The following is a 12,849-nucleotide window of genomic DNA, read 5'->3' as shown; positions in this document are numbered from 1 at the left end:
TAATTACAGGCAGAAGACATCTGTTTTAGAATTTCCTAATCTATTGCCACTGTCAAGTGAAGTGTACTACACTGCAAATGAATATCAAATTGAAAACTTAGAAAATGCTTCTAAACTCTCGGAGTTACTTGGTATATTTGAATCTGAAAAGACTTACTCAAGAAACGTGCTGGCTATGACTCTAGATAAACAGACTGACGGAGCTACTGCTGGCAGTCCTGTGCAGTCTGTCCCCAGGTCAGGCCTCGGTAACGGGAAAAGTTCAACGCCCTCTTCTGAGACAAACATTTTAAACATCAAAGGAAACCACTCCAGTAATAAAAACCTACATTTCTTCTTTTCGAACACGGTGAAAATTGCTGCTTTTTCCAAAAGGAATGAGAACATGTTTAAGCATAATTTAATAGATTCTGTAGATCATATTAAAAATATGCCATGTTTGTATTTAAGAGAATTGGGGAAGGACATCAAACATTGGCATGGGCAAACAATAGGAGCAGCACACGTCACAGATATTGATGCTCCGAGCTGTGAATTTACAGCCAAGCCTCCATTTCCCAGAGTGGAAGTCCAGTCTGAACAACTCACAGTGGAAGAGCAAATTAAAAGGAACAGACACTACAGTGACACTGAGTAAATGTCTCTGGCCACTTGCAGTCCACAGCAGGCACTGAGAAATATCAGTGTTCTGAAAGAAGACTTTGCGGGTTTTGATAACCTTTTGTTGAATTTGTAAACGTTCAGAAATCTCATGTCTATCACAATGGATATAATATATCCATTGGATCCACAATGGATAAAATAATTTCTTGTATTACACTAAATGATGTTTTTCATAATTGGTTTGAATCTACTTTTAGTCTAAATGGAATCAAGAGATGAAACATTCTTGAATGTTTTCTTGTCAAATGATACTTCAGTGTATTGCTCTGTTTTTTGAACATGCCAGATAACATCATGGTGACATTCTGTACTCTGATATTTATCACCATTCTTACACTTTCTCTATAATTTCTGCTAAAATAAAATTGAATCACCTGGGGTGCAAACCAAAACACTTGTGTCTCTTTTCTCCATGTATATTTTCATTCTAAGCATGTGTGTTATCATGATTTAGGAAATATATGTCTTGCAGCAAGCATTTAATACGTAAACACACACTCCTGGAAAAATTAAATACTAAGCCAGAGACACAGTATTATTAGAAAATATAAATACCCTTTCTCTTTTTTCCTCTTTTTATAAAGATACAAGAACTATTATGGTTGTTTATTTACCTATGTTAAACTATCCATGGAACATACCTATAAACATTTAATGAAAAAAATATCACTTTGCATCAAAATAATGTGAATGTGAAGTTCATACTCAGAAATCAACTGAACTTGAAAGGTTTTAGAAGTTACTTAAAAAAATTATGGCACACACTTTTAGTGCTTACTATATATGCAATTGGTGGACATATAAATGATATCACTATATTTTGTCAGATTTTTTTCTTACCCTATTTAATGGATATTAATTTTTTGTTACAAAACACTGTCTTTCGAAAATTTCACTTCTGACTTTTCCTTTCCTCAAATACATGTGATAATTCTGAGAAGAAAAATAATGTGAATATAAATGAGCCACTGCATGTTAACTTCAAGTTCAGTTCAGTCGCTCAGTCGTGTCCGACTCTTTGAGACCCCATGGACTGCAGCACTCCAGGCTTCCCTGTCCATCACCAACTCCAGGACCTTACTCAAACTCACGTCCATCAAGTGTGAGGCCATCCAACCATCTCATCCTCTGTCATCCCCTTCTCCTCCTGCCTTCAATCTTTACCAGAATCAGGGTCTTTTCCAATAAGTCAGTTCTTTGTATTAGGTGGCCAAAGTATTAGAGTTTCAGCTTCAGCATCAGTCCTTCCAGTGAATATTCAGGACTGATTTCCTTTAGGATGGACTGGTTGGATCTCCTTGCAGTCCAAGGGACTCCCAAGAGTCTTCTCCAACACCACAGTTCAAAAGCATCAATTCTTTGGTGCTCAGCTTTCTTTATAGTCCAACTCTCACATCCACACATGACTGCTGGAAAAACCATAGCTTTGACTAGACGGACCTTTGTTGGCAAAGGTCCTTTGTTGTCAAGAATGTGAAAAGGCATTTTGACATAAAATGTACATATATATAATAGGCCTTATTCTGTATTTTTCTACATGAGCACAGACCATTGTCTTTCTATCAAGTATGAAACCAAAATGTAATGTTGAAAACTCATTCTTTTTAGAAATTATAACAATTCTCTCTTATTAGTATGTTTTCAACAGGTTTCTAAGACAGTATTCATTTGCCAGGGTTGCCATATAAAGAACCACATACTGGATGGCTTAGACAACAGAAATTTACTTTCTCACAGTTCTAAAGGCTAGATGTTCAAGATCAAGGTGTCTGCAGGATTGGTTTCTCCTAAGGCCTCTCTCCTTCACTTGCAGACAGCTTGCCCTCTCACTGCGTCCTCACATGGCCTCTTCTCTATGCAGGTATACTGCTGGTGTTTCTTCCTCTTCCTATAAAGATATTAGGCCTATTGGATTAGGGCCCCACTCCAGTAACTTCATTTAACCTTAATCACCTTTAATACAAACCCTACCTCCATATATAGTCACACTGGGGATATGGCTTCAACATATACACTTTGTGGGAATATATTTACCCAGTTTAATGGAGTACTGGGAAAATCTGCAAAGAAAACAGTTAACTGTGGTACTACAATAGCAAAATTACTGTTTAAATTGAATTATTCCACTTTTGATCTACTCTTTGAATCTTTATTATTTATTTATTGGCTTCAAATTGGCTCAGTGGTAAAAATCTGCCTGCCAATACAGGAGACACAGGAGATGCAAGTTTAATCCCTGAGTCAAGAAGATCCGCTAGAGAAGGAAATGACAACTCACTCCAGTATTCTTGCCTGAGAGATCCCATGGACAGAGGAACCTGGTGAGCTACAGTCCATGGGGTCACAAAGAGTTGGACATGACTGAGCCACTGAGCATGCACATATTATTCATTTGGCTGCACTGGGCCTTAGTTGTGGCATCTGGGATTCTAGTTGTGGCACATATAACCTTTAATTACATCTTGTAGGATAATATATGCTAAGATTACACAAAAGTTTCCATAGAGAAAAAATAATTTATAAATGATCATGGCAATATCTTGAGATTTAGTTTCTTAATGTCAGTTGCACTTTTACAAAAGTGGTTTGCTTTACAAAATTTCTACCTTGGGATTCTGCTCATTTAATTTTGATATCCCAGTTCACATAACTGTCAGTTACATTAAAACTTGGGATTAAAATTAGCTAATGTAGATATCAAGGAAGACAATAGAAAAATATGAATTGTTCTTTTGTTTAACCTTCATTCAATCAACAACATATTGTTTTAAAACCTTCTTTATTAGAAATAATCATTGACTGCCTCACTTTCCTTGGGTAACATGTAAGATTTTTTAAAAATTCAGATATATTTGGGGAGAGAACAAGATGGCAGAGGAGTAGGTGGACGTGGAGTACATCTCTCTCCATGGATACATCAGGAAGATGCCTTCAGCCACAGAAGTGCATGCAGAACACCAGCTGAGAGCAGACAGGAGTACCTGACCAGTGGGAAAGAATATATAGAACCATGCAAAACTCAGTAGGACAAAGGAACTAGGGGGAAAAACAGGAGTGTTAGTAGGAATGGACCTGCCCTTGGCCAGTGGAGGAACTGAAACAGGGATCCCACCTGAGTCAGAGGAGAAACATTTAAGGCAGAGTGAAACAGCTGATCTGTGGCAGCCTAAATGGAATGAGAATCAGACAGTCCTTGCTGCAGCCATACATACCCCAGACAGGGACATAGGTCCCCTGGAAGGCACAGCAGCTGGGAGCTGGAGTTTAGGGATTATGGAGCAATCCCAGTGCAGGGGCTGCTGTTGACTGAGAAGAGACAGATCAATGGGATGTGAGGAAGGAGATCGTGGTGGGAAATGCCAGTTAAGGAAAGCCAGGCAGCCATGGAAGCAAGGCAGTACAGCTGAGTCATGCATCAAGGGTGAAGCCATCACCATAGCCTCTCTCTCCCCATGCGCCAGCATCGGCAGCTGAACAATAGAGAGGCTGGCCCGTCAAACTCCTAACACACTGAACTACAGAGTAGGACCCCACCCAGGGTGCTCCTTTAAGTGCCTGAGGCGCTAATCTACCGAGTAGGACCCCAGCCAGAGTGCTCCTTTAAGTGCCTGATGTGCTGATCTACAGAGTAGGCCCCCAGCCGGAGGGGGAGGGGGCCCTCTATGCGTCTGACATGCTGAACAACAGAGAAGGACTCCAGGAAAGGGAGCCCTCTAAATGCCTGGATGGGCAGAGCTATGGAGAAAGACTAGCCAAAGAGGCCTTCTTATCACCAGCTACAAGAGGCTCGAAAATCTGATAGGGCCATAACTCCTGTGGCAGAGGCAATCTGTGGCCCTGCACTCTTGGCACAGCCAGGGTCCCCACAAGCCAAGCAGCTGTGCCATCTTCACACTCAGCACTCACTGGGGCAGAGCTGCCACAGGCAAGCAAAAGTCTTGCGTCTAAGCACATAGTCAGTAGTGTTTGACTCTTTGTGACCCTGTAGACTGTGGCCTGCCACGCTCCTCTGTCAGGGATGGGGTTCTCTCCAGGCAAGAATACTGGAGCATGTTGGCCAATACTGGTTCTCATACCCTTCTAAAGCACTATATTTCCTGCTTCCCTAGCCGCAAACTCCCCTGAGTACTGGATGCTGCCAGAAGCCCTGCGACCCAAGCAGATGCACCTCCACAACTGGCCCTCACAGGGGCAAACCCAAATCTTCTAGGGCAGCCTCAGGAGCAAACCCCAGTGGACGAACCACATGTGGAGGTGGAAATAAAACCACAGTTGAAACCCAGGGGCAGGGTGGCTAAGGAAGAAGACCCAAAACCTTCCCACCATCCGTACAAGCTGCAGATTAAATCCACATGATCAACTAGGCAAACTCTGTTATATTCTATTTTACAGAATATAAAAAAGGTCACTGAGAGCTCCCAAAAAAGAAAACGCATTGGTTCTGATAGCTGTGGACATTGGAGGCAAGAACACAGAGGGGTAGGACCAGATTAGAATCTGAGCTCCCCCCAAAGCAGGTCCAGAGATCAGCAAGTGCTTGAGGGCATCCTAGGGAGGTGAGGAGGACTGTGACTCTCAGCGAGGGAAAGGACTCTGAAGCAGCGACTCAAGAAAAACTATTTTTCTTATGTTTTGACTTTACTGTAGATTCTTTTGGATTTTGTTACTTTTTCTTTCCTTCGCCCCCCCCCCTCCATTGTAGTAGTTGATTTTATTGGCACTATGAAATCGAATAAAGCTTTTGAACTTTTTTTTTCCTCAGTCACATTTGTTATTGTTGTTATAAACCTCTGCCTCTACATTGAGCTTCTGCAGTTCTGTAGAATTTTCCTTTTTTTTTTTTTTAATTGTTCTTTTCTCTTTTTCTAATTTTAATTTTTTAACCTATTATTATTTTCTCTACATTTATTCATTTGTTTGCATTTCCTACTGTTATTTTCCCCTTGCAGTTAATCTTTAATGTATGTAAATCTTCTTCATCTACCTCTATTTAACTTTGCATATCTATTCTATCTTTCTTTCCTTTCCTCTCAACATGTTTGTTAATTTTATTTTCATTGCTTTATTCCCCAATTGGCACCTTGCTTTAGTTTTGTTTTCCAGTTTTTGCTTTAGTTAGTTTTGTTCTGGTAGATATAATTTTTTGGTTTCCTTTGTTTGCCAGGCCAATCTATTGTACTTTATTTTTGTTGGACTGTTTTGATTTTGCTTGTGGGTGTATAGGTATATGTGTATATTCAGTCACACTTTTTATTGTTGTTATAAACTTCTGCCTCTACATTGGGCTTTAGCAGTTCTGTGAAGTTTTCCTCCCCCCCCTTTTTTTTTTCTTTCTTCTGTTTTTTTTCTTCTTTTCTATAATTTTAATTTTTAAAAATCTATTATATTTTTTCTACATTTATTCCTTTGTTTGCCTTTCCTACTGTTGTTTTCCCCTTGTAGTTAATATTAAATGTATATCAATCTTCTTCATCTACCTTTATTTAACTTTGCATATCTATTCTTTCTTTCTTTCCTTTCCTCTCAATATATTTGTTAGTTTTGTTTTCACTGCTTTATTCCCCACTTGACACCTTGCATTAGCTTTGTTTTCCAGTTTGTGCTTTAGTTAGTTTTATTCTTAACTGGTAAATATAATTTCTGATTTCCTTTATTCACCATGCCAAGCTACTGTACTTTATTTTTGTTGGACTGTTTTGACTTTGCTCATGAATGTATATGTATATGTGTATATTCCGTTATTTTAATTATTATTTGCTGATTTTGTAACTGCCATTTGTCTGGAGTTCATCTTTGATTTCTCGTTTTTGGATATTTGTTTTAATCTCACTTAATGCTATAAAAAAAAAAACCACTTCTGGAATCTTTGTTCCTAACCAGAGATAAGCCCTGAGCCTTTGGAGTGGAAACACTGACTCCAAGACCCTAGACTACCAGAGAACTAATCCTAGGGAGTATCAAATAGTGAGAACACAAAGGAACGCATTTGAATACAAGACTCAGCATCATCCAAGGACCAGTAGTACTCTATGCAGGACCCCTCATCTAAACAACTAAACAAAAATACAAACCCAATCATCAGTAGACAGGATTACCACCTCACTCAGTCTTTCCCATCAGAGGAAAAACAAACAGACAAACAAACAAAAATTCAGCACAAATCTCACCCTATACAAAGCTTACACAAACCACTGAACCAACCTTGCTGCTGCTGCTAAGTTGCTTCAGTCTTGTCCGACTCTGTGTGACCCCATAGACCACAGCCCACCAGGCTCCCTTGTCCCTGGGATTCTCCAGGCAAAAACACTGGAGTGGGTTGCCATTTCCTTCTCCAATGCATGAAAGTGAAAAGTGAAAGTGAAGTCGCTCAGTCGCGCCCGACTCTTAGCGAGCCCATGGACTGCAGCCTACCAGGCTCCTCCGTCCATGGGATTTTCCAGGCAAGAGTACTGGAGGAGCCAACCTTAGGAGGGCAGAAACCGAAAGGAAGAAAAAATTCCACCTTGAAGCCTGGGAAAAGGAGACCTCAAACACAATAAGTTTAAAAAATAATAATAATGAAAAGGCAGAGAAACACTACATAAATGAGGGGACAAACTAGAAACACAGAAGTCCAAATAAATGAAAAGGAAATAGGCAAACTACCTGAAAAATAATTCAGAATAATGATAGCAAAGATGATCAAAAACCTTGAAAACAAAATGGAGAAAATGCAGAAATCAATTAACAAAGACCTAGAAGAATTAAAGAATAAACACACAGAGACAAAAAAGCACAATTACTGAAATTAAAAATACTCTAGATAGAATGAATAGCAGAATATCTGAAGCAGAAGAATGAATCAGTGAGCTGAAAGATAAAATGGTGGAAATAACTTCTGAAGAGCAGAATAAAGTAAAAGGAAAGAAAAGAACTGAGGATAGTCTCAGAGACCTCTGGGACAATGTCAATGCACCAACATTCAAATTATAGGGATCCCAGAAGAAGAGAAAAAGACAGGGTATGAGAAAATTTTTGAAGAGATTATACTTGAAAATTTTGTCAACCTGGAAAAGGAAATAGTCAGTCAAGTCCAAGAGACAAAAAGAGTCCCATACAGGATAAACTCAAGGAGAAACATGCCAAGACACATACTAATCAAAATAACGAAGACTAAACACAAAGAAAAAAATATTAAAAGCAGCAAGGGAGAAGCAAGAAGTAACATACAAGGGAAACCCCATATGTCTAACAGCTGATCTTTCGGCAGAAACTCTGCAGGCCAGAAAGGATTGGCAGAATATATTTGAAGTACTGAAAGGGAAAGATCTAAACCAAGAATACTGTACCCAGCAAGGATCTCATCCAAAATTGATGGAGAAATAAAAACCTTTTCAGACAAGCAAAAGTTAAGAGAATTCAGTGCCTTCAAACCAGTTTTACAAAAAATGTTAAAGGGACTTATATAGTCAAGAATACAAAGAGAAGAAAAGAGATCTACAAAATCAACCCCAATTAAGAAAACGGCAATAGAAACATATATATCAATAATTACTTTAAATGTACATGGATTAAATGCTCCAACCAAAAGACACAGACTGGCTGAATGGATACAGAAACAAGAGCCATATATATGCTATCTACAAGAAACCCACTTCAGACCTAAACACACATATAGACTAACAGTGAGAGGATGGAAAAATATATTCCATGCAAATGGGAAGCAAAAGAAAACTGGAGTAGCAACCCTCATATCAGACAAAATAGACCTTAAAATAAAAATTACAAGAGAAATTTGTACAATAAAAAATACAAGAGAAAAGGAAGGACACTACATAATGATCAAGGGATCACTCCAAGAGGAAGATATAACAGCTGTAAATATCTATGCACCCAACATAGGAGCACCTCAATACATAAGACAAACACTAACAGACATAAAAGGAGAAATTGACAGCAACACAATAATAGTAGGAGACTTTAACACCCCACTCACACCAATGGACGATCATCAAAACAGAAAATTAATAAGGAAACACAAGTCTTTAATGATACTTTAGATGAGACGGATTTCATTGATATCTTCAGGATATTCCATGCAAATGCAGAAGAATACACCTTCTTCTCAAGTGCACATGGAACATTCTCCAGGAACGACCACATCTAGGCTCACAAATCAAACCTCAGTAAAATCTTCTCCAACAACAATGGTATGAGACTAGATAACAATTACAAGAAAAAAACTGTAAGAAACACAAATACATGGAGATTAAACAACATGTTTCTAAATAGCCAACAGTTCCCAAAAAACAAAAGCCCAGGACCAGATGGTTTCACAGGAGAATTCTATCAAGCATTTAGAGAAGAGAAGAGCTAATGCCTATCCTTCTAAACCTCTTTAAAAAAATTGCAGAGGAAGAAACACTTCCAAACTCATTCTACGGAGCCACCATTACCCTGATACCAAAACCAGACAAAGACAACACAAAAAAAGAAAACTACAGGCCAATATCACTGATGAACATAGATGCAAAAATCCTCAACAAAATTTTAGCAAACAGAATTCAGCAACACATCAAAAAAGCTCATATACCATGATCAAGTTGGGTTTATTCCTGGAATGCAAGGATACTTCAATGTATGGAAATCAATCAATGTGATACACCACATTAACAAACTGAAAGATAAAAATCATATAATAATCTCAATAGATGCAGAAAAAACCTTTGACAAAATTCAGCACCCTTTGTGATTAAAACTTCAAAAAAATGGTCATAGAAGGAACCTACCTCAACACAGTAAAGGCCATATATGATAAGCCTAAGCAAACATTATCCTCAATGGTAAAAACTTAAAACATTCCCCCTAATATCAGGAACATAACAAGGATATCCACTTTCACCACTGTTATTCAACATAGTTTTGTAAGTCCTAGCTACAGCAATCAGAGAAGAAAAAGAAATAAAAGGAATCCAGATCAAAAAAGAGTAAAACTCGCACTGCTTGCAGATGACATGATACTGTACATAGAAAATCCTAAAGGTAGTATCAGAAAATTACTAGAGCTCTAGTAAATCAGCGAATTTAGCAAAGTTGCAGGATACAAAATCGATACACAGCAATCACTTGCATTTCTATATACTAACAATGAAAAACCAGAAAGAGAAATTAAGGAATCAATCCCATTCACCAATGCAACAAAAAGAATTAAATATCTAGGAATAAACTTATATAAGGAGACAAAAGGACTGTACACAGAAAATTATAAGACACTAATGAAAGAAATCAAAGACAACATAAACAGATGGAGAGATATTCCATGTTTCTGGATAGGAAAAATCAATATTGTGAAAATGGCTATACTACCAAACGCAATCTACAGATTCACTGCTGCTGCTGCTGCTGCTAAGTCACTTCAGTCGTGTCTGACTCTGTGCTACCCCATAGATGGCAGCCCACCAGGATCCTCTGTCCCTGGGATTCTCCAGGCAAGAATACTGTAGTGGGTTGCCATTCCCTTCTCCAATGCACGCACACATGCTAAGTCACTTCAGTTGTGTCCAACTCTGTGCAACCCCATGGACAGCAGCCCAATAGGCTCCACTGTCCACAGGATTCTCCAGGCCAGAACACTGGAGTGGGTTGCCATTCCTTCTCCAGATTCAATGCAATCCCCATCAAATTACCAATGGCATTTTTCACAGAACTGGAACAAAAAATTTCACAATTCATATGGAAACACAAAATTCCCTGAAAAGCTAAAGAATTCTTGAGAAAGAAGAATGGAGCTGGATGAATCAACCTTCCTGACTTCAGATTATATTACAAACTACAGTCATCAAGACAGTATGGTACTGGCACAAAAACAGAAATATAGACAAATGGAACAAGATAGAAAGCCCAGAAATAAACCCATGCACCTATGGGTACCTTATTGTTGACAAAGGAGACAAGAATATACAATGAGGCAAAGACAGCCTCTTCAATAAATGGTGCTGGGAAAACTGGACAGCTACATGTAAAAGAATGAAATTAGAACACTTCCCGACACCATACACAAAGATAAACTCAGAATGGTTTAAAGACCTAAATGTAAGACCAGAAACTATAAAACTCTTAGAGGAAAACTTAGGCAGAACATTTGATGACATAAATCAAAGCAAGAAAAAAAAATAATAATAAAGCAAGATTCTCTATGACCCACCTCCTAGAGTAATGGAAATAAAAACAAAAGTAAAAAAAGTGGGACCTGATTAAACTTAAAAGCTTTTGTACAGCAAAGGAAACTATAAGCAAGGTGAAAAGAAAACCCTCAGAATGAGAGAAAATAATAGCAAATGAAGCAACTGACAAAGGATTAATTTCCAAAGCATACAAGCAGCTCATACAACTCAATGCCAGAAAAACAAACAACCCAATCAAAAAGTGGGGAAAAGACCTAAACAGACATTTCTCCAAAGACGACGTACAGATGGCTAACAAACACATGAAAAGATGCTCAACATCGCTCATTATTAGAGAAATGCAAATCAAAACTACAATGAGGTATCACCTCACACTGGTCAGAATGGCCATCATGAAAAAGTCTAGAAACAATAAATGCTGGAAAGGGTGAGGAGAAAAGGAAACACTCTTGCACTGTTGGTGGGAATGTAAATTGATACAGCCACTATGGAAGACAGTATGGAGATTCCTTAAAAATCTAGGAATAAAACCACCATATGACCCAGCAATCCCACACCTAGGCATACACCCTGAGGAAACCAAAATTGAAAAAGACACATGTATCCTATTGTTCATTGCAGCACTATTCACAATAGCTAGAACGTGGAAGCAACCTCAATGTCCACCAATAGATGAATGGATAAAGAAGTTGTGGTACATATATACAATGAAATATTACTGCTGCTGCTAAGTCACTTCAGTCGTGTCCAACTCTGTGCGACCCCATAGACGGCAGCCCACCAGGCTCCCCCGTCCCTGGGATTCTCCAGGCAAGAACACTGGAGTAGTTTGCCATTTCCTTCTCCAATGCATGAAAGTGAAAAGTGAAATTGAAGTCGCTTAGTCGTGTCCGACTCTAGCAACCCCATGGACTGCAGCCCACTAGGCTCCTCTGTCCACGGGATTTTCTAGGCAAAAGTACTGGAGTGGGGTGCCATTGCCTTCTCTGAATGGAATATTACTCAGCCATAAAAAGGAATGCACTTGAGACAGTTTTGATGAGGTGGATGAACCTAGAATCTATTATACAGAGTGAAGTGAGTCAGAAAGAGAAAGATAAATATCATATTCTAATGCACATATATGAAATCTAGAGGAATGGTTCCAAAGAACTTATTTGCAGGGTAGCAGTGGAGAAACAGACACAGAGAATAGACTTATGGACATGGAGAGAGGGGAGGAGAGGGTGAGATGTATGGAAAGAGTAACATGGAAACTTACATTACCATATGTAAAATAGCCAACAGAAATTTGCGGTATGTCTCAGGAAACCCAAACAGGGGCTCTGTATCAACCTAGAGGGGTGGGATGGGGTGGGAGATGGGACGGAGTTTCAAAAGGGGGGAGGGATATATGTATACTTATGGCTGATTCATATATACCTATGGCTGTTGAGATTTGACAGAAAACAACAAAATTCTGTAAAGCAATTATCCTTCAATAAAAAAAGAAAGTAAACACACTCAAAAAAAATTTTTTTAATTCAGATATATTTAAGAAGTCCAAACATTGCTTTATTTAGTAATGAGTATTGGTTCACTCTAATTATGACAAAATCTTTCAGGTAAATAAATGGACCTAAAGTACAGATAAACACACAAATCCAAATTCATTAATTTTCTTGTTTTTGCAAACAGGGTATTAGTTTGCTAGGGATGCCATAACTAAGTACCACAGACTGGAGTCATTTAAATAACAGAAATCTCACAATTCTGAAAGCTGAAGTCCAAGATAAAGTTGGAAACAATTTTTTTTCTGAGGCCTCTCTATTTAGCTTTAAATGGTTATCTTCTCTCTGTCATGGTTTTTCTTTTGTATAGATCTGTGTCCAAATTTCTTCCTCTTGTAATGATTCCATTTATACTGTAGTAGGGTCCATCTTAATGACCTATTTTACATTAATTATCACTTCAAAGACCCAACATCCAAATATAGTCACTTTTCCAGATAATGAGTATTGGGACTTCAACATATTGTCTTAGG

The sequence above is a fragment of the Bubalus kerabau genome, chromosome 3 (genome assembly GCF_029407905.1).
Source record: "Bubalus kerabau isolate K-KA32 ecotype Philippines breed swamp buffalo chromosome 3, PCC_UOA_SB_1v2, whole genome shotgun sequence".
Lineage (NCBI taxonomy): Eukaryota > Metazoa > Chordata > Mammalia > Artiodactyla > Bovidae > Bubalus > Bubalus kerabau.
This window is presented reverse-complemented; position numbering follows the sequence as displayed.